This window comes from Panulirus ornatus, chromosome 14 (genome assembly GCF_036320965.1).
Source record: "Panulirus ornatus isolate Po-2019 chromosome 14, ASM3632096v1, whole genome shotgun sequence".
Taxonomy (NCBI): domain Eukaryota; kingdom Metazoa; phylum Arthropoda; class Malacostraca; order Decapoda; family Palinuridae; genus Panulirus; species Panulirus ornatus.
Window position 1 is genome coordinate 20,771,229 of NC_092237.1, and position 12,834 is coordinate 20,784,062.

Consider the following 12,834-nt stretch of genomic DNA (forward strand, 5'->3'; position numbering starts at 1 on the left):
CCACACATCTCTCTTACCCTTACGTTACTTACTCGATCAAACCACCTCACACCACACATTGTCCTCAAACATCTCATTTCCAGCACATCCATCCTCCTGCGCACATCTCTATCCATAGCCCACGCCTCGCAACCATACAACATTGTTGGAACCACTATTCCCTCAAACATACCCATTTTCGCTTTCCGAGATAATGTTCTCGACTTCCACACATTTTTCAAGGCTCCCAAAATTTTCGCCCCCTCCCCCACCCTATGATCCACTTCCGCTTCCATGGTTCCATCCGCTGACAGATCCACTCCCAGATATCTAAAACACTTCACTTCCTCCAGTTTTTCTCCATACAAACTCACCTCCCAATTGACTTGACCCTCACCCCTACTGTACCTAATAACCTTGCTCTTATTCACATTTACTCTCAACTTTCTTCTTCCACACACTTTACCAAACTCAGTCACCAGCTTCTGCAGTTTCTCACATGAATCAGCCACCAGCGCTGTATCATCAGCGAACAACAACTGACTCACTTCCCAAGCTCTCTCATCCCCAACAGACTTCATACTTGCCCCTCTTTCCAGGACTCTTGCATTTACCTCCCTTACAACCCCATCCATAAACAAATTAAACAACCATGGAGACATCACACACCCCTGCCGCAAACCTACATTCACTGAGAACCAATCACTTTCCTCTCTTCCTACACGTACACATGCCTTACATCCTCGATAAAAACTTTTCACTGCTTCTAACAACTTGCCTCCCACACCATATATTCTTAATACCTTCCACAGAGCATCTCTATCAACTCTATCATATGCCTTCTCCAGATCCATAAATGCTACATACAAATCCATTTGCTTTTCTAAGTATTTCTCACATACATTCTTCAAAGCAAACACCTGATCCACACATCCTCTACCACTTATATATATATATATATATATATACGACAAAGCAAAATATGTATATATATATATATATATATATATATATATATATATATATATATATATATATATATATATATATATATATATATATATACATATATATATATATATATATATATACACATTTTTTTTTTTTTGCTTTGTCGCTGTCTCCCGCGTTTGCGAGGTAGCGCAAGGAAACAGACGAAAGAAATGGCCCAACCGACCCCCATACACATGTATATACATACGTCCACACACGCAAATATACATACCTACACAGCTTTCCATGGCTTACCCCAGACGCTTCACATGCCTTGATTCAATCCACTGACAGCACGTCAACCCCGGTATACCACATCGCTCCAATTCACTCTATTCCTTGCCCTCCTTTCACCCTCCTGCATGTTCAGGCCCCGATCACACAAAATCTTTTTCACTCTATCTTTCCACCTCCAAATTGGTCTCCCTCTTCTCCTTGTTCCCTCCACCTCCGACACATATATCCTCTTGGTCAATCTTTCCTCACTCATCCTCTCCATGTGCCCAAACCACTTCAAAACACCCTCTTCTGCTCTCTCAACCACGCTCTTTTTATTTCCACACATCTCTCTTACCCTTACGTTACTCACTCGATCAAAACACCTCACACCACACATTGTCCTCAAACATCTCATTTCCAGCACATCCATCCTCCTGCGCACAACTCTATCCATAGCCCACGCCTCGCAACCATACAACATTGTTGGAACCACTATTCCTTCAAACATACCCATTTTTGCTTTCCGAGATAATGTTCTCGACTTCCACACATTCTTCAAGGCCCCCAGAATTTTCGCCCCCTCCCCCACCCTATGATCCACTTCCGCTTTGATGGTTCCATCCGCTGCCAGATCCATGTGCCCAAACCATTTCAAAACACCCTCTTCTGCTCTCTCAGCCACGCTCTTTTTATTTCCACACATCTGTCTTACCCTTACGTTACTTACTCGATCAAACTACCTCACAACAGGTATTCGCAATCACCAGTCCTTTTTCAGCATATAAATCTACAAGCTCTTCACCATTTCCATTTACAACACTGAACACCCCATGTATACCAATTATTCCCTCAACTGCCACATTACTCACCTTTGCATTCAAATCACCCATCACTATAACCCGGTCTCATGCATCAAAACCACTAACACACTCATCAGCTGCTCCCAAAACATTTGCCTCTCATGATCTTTCTTCTCATGCCCAGGTGCATATGCACCAATAATCAACCATCTCTCTCCATCAACTATCAGTTTTACCCATATCATTCTAGAGTTTACTTTCTTACACTCTATCTCATACTACCACCACTCATGTTTCTGGAGTAGTGCTACTCCTTCCCTTGTTCTTGTCCTCTCACTAACCCCTGATTTACTCCCAAGACATTCCCAAACCACTCTTCCCCTTTACCCTTGAGCTTCGTTTCACTCAAAGCCAAAACATTCAGGTTCCTTTCCTCAAACATACTACCTATCTCTCCTTTTTTCTCATCTTGGTTACATCCACAAACATTTAGACACCCCAATCTGAGCCATCGAGGAGGATGAGCACTCCCCGCATGACTCTTCTTTCTGTTTCCCCGTTTAGAAAGTTAAAATACAAGGAGGGGAGGGTTTCTGGCCCCCCGCTCACGTCCCTTTTAGTCGCCTTCTACGACACGTGAGGAATGGTGGGAAGTATTCTTTTTCCCCTCTCGCCAGGGATAAGATATATAGATTTATATGTATATATATATATATATATATATATATATATATATATATATATATATATATATATATATATATATATATATATATATATATATATATATATGTATATATATATATATATATATATATATATATATATATATATATATATATATATATATATATATATATATATATATATATATATATATATATATATATATATACATATGTGTTAGTGGTTTTGATGCACGAGACCGGGTTATAGTGATGGGTGATTTGAATGCAAAGGTGAGTAATGTGGCAGTTGAGGGAATAATTGGTATACATGGGGTGTTCAGTGTTGTAAATGGAAATGGTGAAGAGCTTGTAGATTTATGCGCTGAAAAAGGACTGATGATTGGGAATACCTGGTTTAAAAAGCGAGATATACATAAGTATACTTATGTAAGTAGGAGAGATGGCCAGAGAGCGTTATTGGATTACGTGTTAATTGACAGGCGTGCGAAAGAGAGACTTTTGGATGTTAATGTGCTGAGAGGTGCAACTGGAGGGATGTCTGATCATTATCTTGTGGAGGCTAAGGTGAAGATTTGTATGGGTTTTCAGAAAAGAAGAGTGAATGTTGGGGTGAAGAGGGTGGTGAGAGTAAGTGAGCTTGAGAAGGAGACCTGTGTGAGGAAGTACCAGGAGAGACTGAGTACAGAATGGAAAAAGGTGAGAACAATGGAAGTAAGGGGAGTGGGGGAGGAATGGGATGTATTTAGGGAATCAGTGATGGATTGCACAAAAGATGCTTGTGGCATGAGAAGAGTGGGAGGTGGGTTGATTAGAAAGGGTAGTGAGTGGTGGGATGAAGAAGTAAGAGTATTAGTGAAAGAGAAGAGAGAGGCATTTGGACGATTTTTGCAGGGAAAAAATGCAATTGAGTGGGAGATGTATAAAAGAAAGAGACAGGAGGTCAAGAGAAAGGTGCAAGAGGTGAAAAAAAGGGCAAATGAGAGTTGGGGTGAGAGAGTACCATTAAATTTTAGGGAGAATAAAAAGATGTTCTGGAAGGAGGTAAATAAAGTGCGTAAGACAAGGGAGCAAATGGGAACTTCAGTGAAGGGCGCAAATGGGGAGGTGATAACAAGTAGTGGTGATGTGAGAAGGAGATGGAGTGAGTATTTTGAAGGTTTGTTGAATGTGTTTGATGATAGAGTGGCAGATATAGGGTGTTTTGGTCGAGGTGGTGTGCAAAGTGAGAGGGTTATGGAAAATGATTTGGTAAACAGAGAAGAGGTAGTGAAAGCTTTGCGGAAGATGAAAGCCGGCAAGGCAGCAGGTTTGGATTTTATTGCAGTGGAATTTATTAAAAAAGGGGGTGACTGTATTGTTGACTGGTTGGTAAGGTTATTTAATGTATGTATGACTCATGGTGAGGTGCCTGAGGATTGGCGGAATGCGTGCATAGTGCCATTGTACAAAGGCAAAGGGGATAAGAGTGAGTGCTCAAATTACAGAGGTATAAGTTTGTTGAGTATTCCTGGTAAATTATATGGGAGGGTATGGATTGAGAGGGTGAAGGCATGTACAGAGCATCAGATTGGGGAAGAGCAGTGTGGTTTCAGAAGTGGTAGAGGATGTGTGGATCAGGTGTTTGCTTTGAAGAATGTATGTGAGAAATACTTAGAAAAGCAAATGGATTTGTATGTAGCATTTATGGATCTGGAGAAGGCATATGATAGAGTTGATAGAGATGCTCTGTGGAAGGTATTAAGAATACATGGTGTGGGAGGAAAGTTGTTAGAAGCAGTGAAAAGTTTTTATCGAGGATGTAAGGCATGTGTACGTGTAGGAAGAGAGGAAAGTGATTGGTTCTCAGTGAATGTAGGTTTGCGGCAGGGGTGTTGATGTCTCCATGGTTGTTTAATTTGTTTATGGATGGGGTTGTTAGGGAGGTAAATGCAAGAGTTTTGAAAGAGGGGCAAGTATGAAGTCTGTTGGGGATGAGAGAGCTTGGGAAGTGAGTTGTTGTTCGCTGATGATACAGCGCTGGTGGCTGATTCATGTGAGAAACTGCAGAAGCTGGTGACTGAGTTTGGTAAAGTGTGTGGAAGAAGAAAGTTAAGAGTAAATGTGAATAAGAGCAAGGTTATTAGGTACAGTAGGGTTGAGGGTCAAGTCAATTGGGAGGTGAGTTTGAATGGAGAAAAACTGGAGGAAGTAAAGTGTTTTAGATATCTGGGAGTGGATCTGGCAGCGGATGGAACCATGGAAGCGGAAGTGGATCATAGGGTGGGGGAGGGGGCGAAAATTCTGGGGGCCTTGAAGAATGTGTGGAAGTCGAGAACATTATCTCGGAAAGCAAAAATGGGTATGTTTGAAGTAATAGTGGTTCCAACAATGTTGTATGGTTGCGAGGCGTGGGCTATGGCACTATGCATGCATTCCGCCAATCCTCAGGCACCTCACCATGAGTCATACATACATTAAATAACCTTACCAACCAGTCAACAATACAGTCACCCCCTTTTTTAATAAATTCCACTGCAATACCATCCAAACCTGCTGCCTTGCCGGCTTTCATCTTCCGTAAAGCTTTTACTCCCTCTTGTCTGTTTACCAAATCATTTTCCCTATCCCTCTCACTTTGCACACCACCTCGACCAATACACCCTATATCTGCCACTCTATCATCAAACACATTCAACAAACCTTCAAAATACTCACTCCATCTCCTCACATCACCACTGCTTGTTATCACCTCCCCATTAGCCCCCTTCACTGAAGTTCCCATTTGCTCCCTTGTCTTACGCACCTTATTTACCTCCATCCAAAACATCATTTTATTCTCCCTGAAATTTAATGACACTCTCTCACCCCAACTCTCATTTGCCCTCTTTTTCACCTATTACAACTTTCTCCTGACCTCCTGTCTCTTTCTTTTATACCTCTCCCACTCATTTGCATTTTTTCCCTGCAAAAATCGTCCAAATGCCTCTCTCTTCTCTTTCACTAATACTCTTACTTCTTCATCCCACCACTCACTACCCCTTCTAATCAACCCACCTCCCACTCTTCTCATGCCAGAAGCATCTTTTGCGCAATCCATCACTGATTCCCTAAATACATCCCATTCCTCCCCTACTCTTCTTACTTCCATTGTTCTCACCTTTTTCCATTCTGTACTCAGTCTCTCCTGGTACTAACTCACACAAGTCTCCTTCCCAAGCTCACTTACTCTCACCACCCTCTTCTCCCCAACATTCACTCTTCTTTTCTGAAAACCCATACAAATCTTCACCTTAGCCTCCACAAGATAATGATCAGACATCCCTCCAGTTGCACCTCTCAGCACATTAACATCCAAAAGTCTCTCGCGCGCCTGTCAGTTAACACGTAATCCAATAACGCTCTCTGGCCATCTCTCCTACTTACGTACGTATTCTTATGTATATCTCGCTTTTTAAACCAGGTATTCCCAATCACCAGTCCTTTTTCAGCACATAAATCTACAAGCTCTTCACCATTTCCATTTACAACACTGAACACCCATGTATACCAATTATTCCCTCAACTGCCACATTACTCACCTTTGCATTCAAATCACCCATCACTATAACCCGGTCTCGTGCATCAAAACCATTAACACACTCATTCAGCTGCTCCCAAAACACTTGCCTCTCATGATCTTTCTTCTCATGCCCAGATGCATATGCACCAATAATCACCCATATCTCTCCATCAACTTTCAGTTTTACCCATATTAATCGAGAATTTACTTTCTTACATTCTATCACATACTCCCACAACTCCTGTTTCAGGAGTACTGCTACTCCTTCCCTTGCTCTTGTCCTCTCACTAACCCCTGACTTTGCTCCCAAGACATTCGCAAACCACTCTTCCCCTTTACCCTTGAGCTTCGTTTCACTCAAAGCCAAAACCTCCAGGTTCCTTTCCTCAAACATACTACCTATATATATATATATTTATATATATATATATATATATATATATATATATATATATATATATATATATATATATATATATATATATATATATATATATATATATATATATATATATATATATATATATATATATATTTGTATAAAGCCTAAACCAGGTGGCCATCTTATCGAGCAATCCTTAACGGAGGATGAAAGCAGGGTGGACTGAGGACCGACTGCCTCAACCAGGATTCCATCCTATGCACTGTAAGCTAAGCAGCACGACTTCAAGCTCATATCAAGAAAGGTTTGTGTCTCAGATGGGATCTCCGTCTCCAGTTCCATCGTAATGGATTCGCGTGAGAGACGAGTCTTCTGGAACCTTATTTAGGAGATCACATTGCTGCCCTCCATATCCGCAGGTGGAGTTTACGGCTTAGTCTAGAAAAAGTATTTTACTGGTCTCTTTGCTTATAATCTTACTTTAGTCAGATGTGAGGCTCTATTATGCATGAAGACTAATTCTAATGATATCAAGTGATCTGATATGCTGTAGACTGAATAGTCCTGCAAACTGTAGCTACCTCACTGATATTCTTGCCGTCTTTTAAATAATCTTTATTGATTTCATTCACATTCTTCCCAGTGTGTGTCGTGTTGAAATCGAAAGAGATTTTTTTTCTTTATTAGTTGCGGCATTTTGGTTTGCCTACAATGTTGCACTGACTGAGGATTTAGCCGTGGACTGTGTACTCTGAACTAAAGGTTCTATCTCTTCATAATGAAGGAAGCAACAGATGCTTATAGCAGAGGCATGTTCATAAGAACTCAGGGATGTTAGACTAATGCATTCATATGAGTTTATTTACCTTAGACCCAGCGACAAAGGGAACAATCTCACTCAGGGTTCTTTCTCAGTCGTCATGAGAACTCCAGTGAGTTTCGTTGTTGATGTTGTTACTACGAGTCGGCAGGATAACTGTGTCTTCAGTGTGGACCCAAGCGTTCCACTGTGCTCCAACTGCTTCAGTGTCACTGGGGAAGAATGATCACCTGGCACATTACAGAGGGTTTGACGTTAACTTAGAGAGATTGTGACCCTTAAGACAGCTTCTGGTTTAAGTTGTATGACCTTACTTGGACAAGTAAAGAATCTGGTATACAACAGTTGACCTTAAGAAATGTTCAAGTCTGCAACATGTGCTGAATAAAATGTATTATTGTGCCACAAGCTTGGAGGCGCCATATTCACATTCATGAATATGAATGAACTTAACCAATAAACAATAAACATGAAACTCAATAGAGCTATTGACAACCAAAGCTGCCTGTCAACAGTGTGATTGTCTAGGGCGATACTATTCGTGTGGATGGATATTTAGAATTCTTTAATTAAGTTCTAGATTGTTGTATGTTGTACTGTTCAGTCGATAAATGTCATCACATTGGAAGCACATATTATGTACCTGCCCGTATTACTGACGAGGGCAATAAGAATTAAACGACTAACAAATGAAAGTCATTGTTCAACACAAGGCTTTTGATGACAATGGAATTCAATTTTACGGTGAGTTTGAAATGATTCTTTATACGTCAGTAGATCCAGTGACTTCGCTACTACTAACAGTCTCAAGCTTATCTTATTCAGCCAAACAGACAAACGATGAAATTGCATTTACTTGGAACTGTTTTCCAGAGTTGAATAAACTAGAGCTGTAAGGAATAACTTTTTTTATGTTTGTACACTGTTGGTTATGATATATAGAAAGAAATCACAACCTTCACATTCATTGTATACATAATTCTAGAACAATCCTTTTGGCTCTGTCAGATCATAAACACAACTTTTAATGTCATTTTCCAAGCAGTGAAACTTTCTTTGACAGGAGGACAGTATCAACAGGCAAACTGTATTCATAAGACAATGGTACCAGACAACAGGAGCTGCATGAGACAAGGCCAATGTACCGTTTACGCTTACAGGTTCCGCACGGTGTTCATGTCTGTCTGCCCTGACGACAACGACAAAGATTATATATTCTTTGGGTTTATAAATCAATCATCTGTTGCATACGGTTTTGATATCATATATATATATATATATATATATATATATATATATATATATATATATATATATATATATATATATATATATATATATATAAATATATACATATATATATATATATATATATATATATATATATATATATATATATTTCTTTTTTTTTTTTTTTCTTTGTCGCTGTCTCCCGCGTTTGCGAGGTAGCGCAAGGAAACAGACGAAAGAAATGGCCCAACTCACCCCCATACACATGTATATACATACGTCCACACACGCAAATATACATACCTACACAGCTTTCCATGGTTTACCCCAGACGCTTCACATGCCCCGATTCAATCCACTGACAGCACGTCAACCCCGGTATACCACATCGCTCCAATTCACTCTATTCCTTGCCCTCCTTTCACCCTCCTGCATGTTCAGGCCCCGATCACACAAAATCTTTTTCACTCCATCTTTCCACCTCCAATTTGGTCTCCCTCTTCTCCTCGTTCCCTCCACCTCCGACACATATATCCTCTTGGTCAATCTTTCCTCACTCATTCTCTCCATGTGCCCAAACCATTTGAAAACATCCTCTTCTGGTCTCTCAACCAAGTTCTTTTTATTTCCACACATCTCTCTTACCCTTACGGTACTTACTCGATCAAACCACCTCACACCACACATTGTCCTCAAACATCTCATTTCTAGCACATCCATCCTCCTGCGCACAACTCTATCCATAGCCCACGCCTCGCAACCATACAACATTGTTGGAACCACTATTCCTTCAAACATACCCATTTTTGCTTTCCGAGATAATGTTCTCGACTTCCACACATTCTTCAAGGCTCCCAAAATTTTCGCCCCCTCCCCCATCCTATGATCCACTTCCGCTTCCATGGTTCCATCCGCTGCCAGATCGACCCCCAGATATCTAAAACACTTTACTTCCTCCAGTTTTTCTCCATTCAAACTTACCTCCCAATTGACTTGACCCTCAACCCTACTGTACCTAATAACCTTGCTCTTATTCACATTTACTCTTAACTTTCTTCTTTCACACACTTTACCAAACTCAGTCACCAGCTTCTGCAGTTTCTCATATGAATCAGCCACCAGCGCTGTATCATCAGCGAACAACAACTGACTCACTTCCCAAGCTCTCTCATCCCCAACAGACTTCATACTTGCCCCTCTTTCCAAAACTCTTGCATTCACCTCCCTAACAACCCCATCCATAAACAAATTAAACAACCATGGAGGCATCACACACCCCTGCCGAAAACCTACATTCACTGAGAACCAATCGCTTTCCTCTCTTCCTACACGTACACATGCCTTACATCCTAGATAAAAACTTTTCACTGCTTCTAACAACTTGCCTCCCACACCATATATTCTTAATACCTTCCACAGAGCATATCTATCAACTCTATCATATGCCTTCTCCAGATCTATAAATGCTACATACAAATCCATTTGCTTTTCTATGTATTTCTTACATACATTCTTCAAAGCAAACACCTGATCAACACATCCTCTACCACTTCTGAAACCACACTGCTCTTCCCCAGTCTGATGCTCTGTACATGCCTTCACCCTCTCAATCAATACCCTCCCATATAATTTACCAGGAATACTCATCAAACTTATACCTCTGTAATTTGAGCACTCACTCTTATCCCCTTTGCCTTTGTACAATGGCACTATGCACGCATTCCGCCAATCATCAGGCACCTCACCATGAGTCATACATACAATAAATAACCTTACCAACTAGTCAATAAAACAGTCACCCCCTTTTTTAATAAATTCCACTGCAATACCATCCAAACCTGGTATGAGATGCTCTGTGGAAGGTATTAAGAATATATGGTGTGGGAGGCAAGTTGTTAGAAGCAGTGAAAAGTTTTTATCGAAGATGTAAGGTATGTGTACGTGTAGGAAGAGAGGAAAGTGATTGGTTCTCAGTGAATGTAGTTTTACGGCAGGGGTGTGTGATGTCTCCATGGTTGTTTAATTTGTTTATGGATGGGGTTGTTAGGGTTGTGAATGCAAAAGTTTTGGAAAGAGGGGCAAGTATGAAGTCTGTTGTGGATGAAAGAGCTTGGGAAGTGAGTCAGTTGTTGTTCGCTGATGATACAGCGCTGGTGGCTGATTCATGTGAGAAACTGCAGAAGCTGGTGACTGAGTTTGGTAAAGTGTGGGAAAGAAGAAAGTTGAGAGTAAATGTGAATAAGAGCAAGGTTATTAGGTACAGTAGGGTTGAGGGTCAAGTCAATTGGGAGGTAAATTTGAATGTAGAAAAAGTGGAGGAAGTAAAGTGTTTTAGATATCTGGGAGTGGATCTGGCAGCGAATGGAACCATGGAAGCGGAAGTGAATCATAGGGTGGGGGAGGGGGCGATAATTCTGGAACCTTGAAGAATGTTTGGAAGTCGAGAACATTATCTCGGAAATTAAAAATGGCTATGTTTGAAGGAATAGTGATTCCAACAATGTTGTATGGCTGCGAGGCGTGGGCTATGGATAGAGTTGTGCGGAGGAGGGTGGATGTGCTGGAAATGAGATGTTTGAGGACAATATGTGGTGTGAGGTGGGTTGATCGAGTAAGTAATGTAAGGGTAAGATAGATGTGTGGAAATAAAAAGAATGTGGTTGAGAGAGCAGAAGAGGGTGTTTTGAAATGGTTTGGTCACATGGAGAGAATGAGTGAGGAAAGATTGACAAAGAGAATATACATGTCAGAGGTTGAGGGAACGAGGAGAAGTGGGAGACCAAATTGGAGGGGGAAAGATGGAGTGAAAAAGATTTTGTGTGATCGGGGCCTGAACATGCTGGAGGGTGAAAATCGTGCAAGGAATAGAGTGAATTGGAACGATGTGGTACACTGGGGTCGAGGTGCTGTCAATGGATTGAACCAGGGCATGTGAAGCGTCTGGGGTAAACCATGGAAAGTTCTGTGGGGCCTGAATGTGGAAAGGGAGCTGTGGTTTCGGTTCATTATTACATGACAGCTAGAGACTGAGTGTGAACGAATGTGGCCTTTGTTGTCTTTTCCTAGCGCTACCTCACACACATGAGAGGTAGGGGGTTATTATTCCATGTGTGGCGAGGTGGTAATGAGAATAAATAAGGCAGATAGTATGAATTATATACATATGTATATATGTATATGTCTGTGTGTGTATATATATATGTGTACATTGAGAAGTATAGGTATGTATATTTGCATGTGTGGACGTGTATGTATATACATGTGTATGTGGGTGGGTTGAGCCATTCTTTCGTCTATTTCCTTGGGCTAACTCGCTAACGAGGGAGACAGCGACAAAGCAAAAAAAATGTGAATAAATAAAACGATATATATATATAATATATACAAATATATATATATATATATATATATATATATATATATATATATATATATATATATATATATATATATATATATATATATATATATATTTTTTTTTTTTTTTTTTTCTTTTTTGCTTTGTCGCTGTCTCCCGCGTTTGCGAGGTAGCGCAAGGAAACAGACGAAAGAAATGGCCCAACCCACCCCCATACACATGTAAATACATACACGTCCACACAAGCAAATATACATACCTACACAGCTTTTCATGGTTTACCCCAGACGCTTCACATGCCCTGATTCAATCCACTGACAGCACGTCAACCTCGGTATACCACATCGATCCAATTCACTCTATTCCTTGCCCTCCTTTCACCCTCCTGCATGTTCAGGCCCCGATCAAACAAAATCTTTTTCACTCCATCTTTCCACCTCCAATTTGGTCTCCCACTTCCCCTCGTTCCCTCCACCTCGAACATTTATCCTCTTGGTCAATCTTTCCTCACTCATTCTCTCCATGTGCCCAAACCATTTCAAAACACCCTCTTCTGCTCTCTCAACCACGCTCTTTTCATTTCCACACATCTCTCTTACCCTTACGTTACTTACTCGATCAAACCACCTCACACCACACATTGTCCTCAAACATCTCATTTCCAGCACATCCACCCTCCTGCGCACAACTCTATTCACAGCCCACGCCTCGCAACCATACAAAATTGTTGGAACCACTATTCCTTCAAACATACCCATTTTTGCTTTCCGAGATAATGTTCTCGACTTCCACACATTCTTCAAGGCTCCCAAGATTTTCGCCCCCT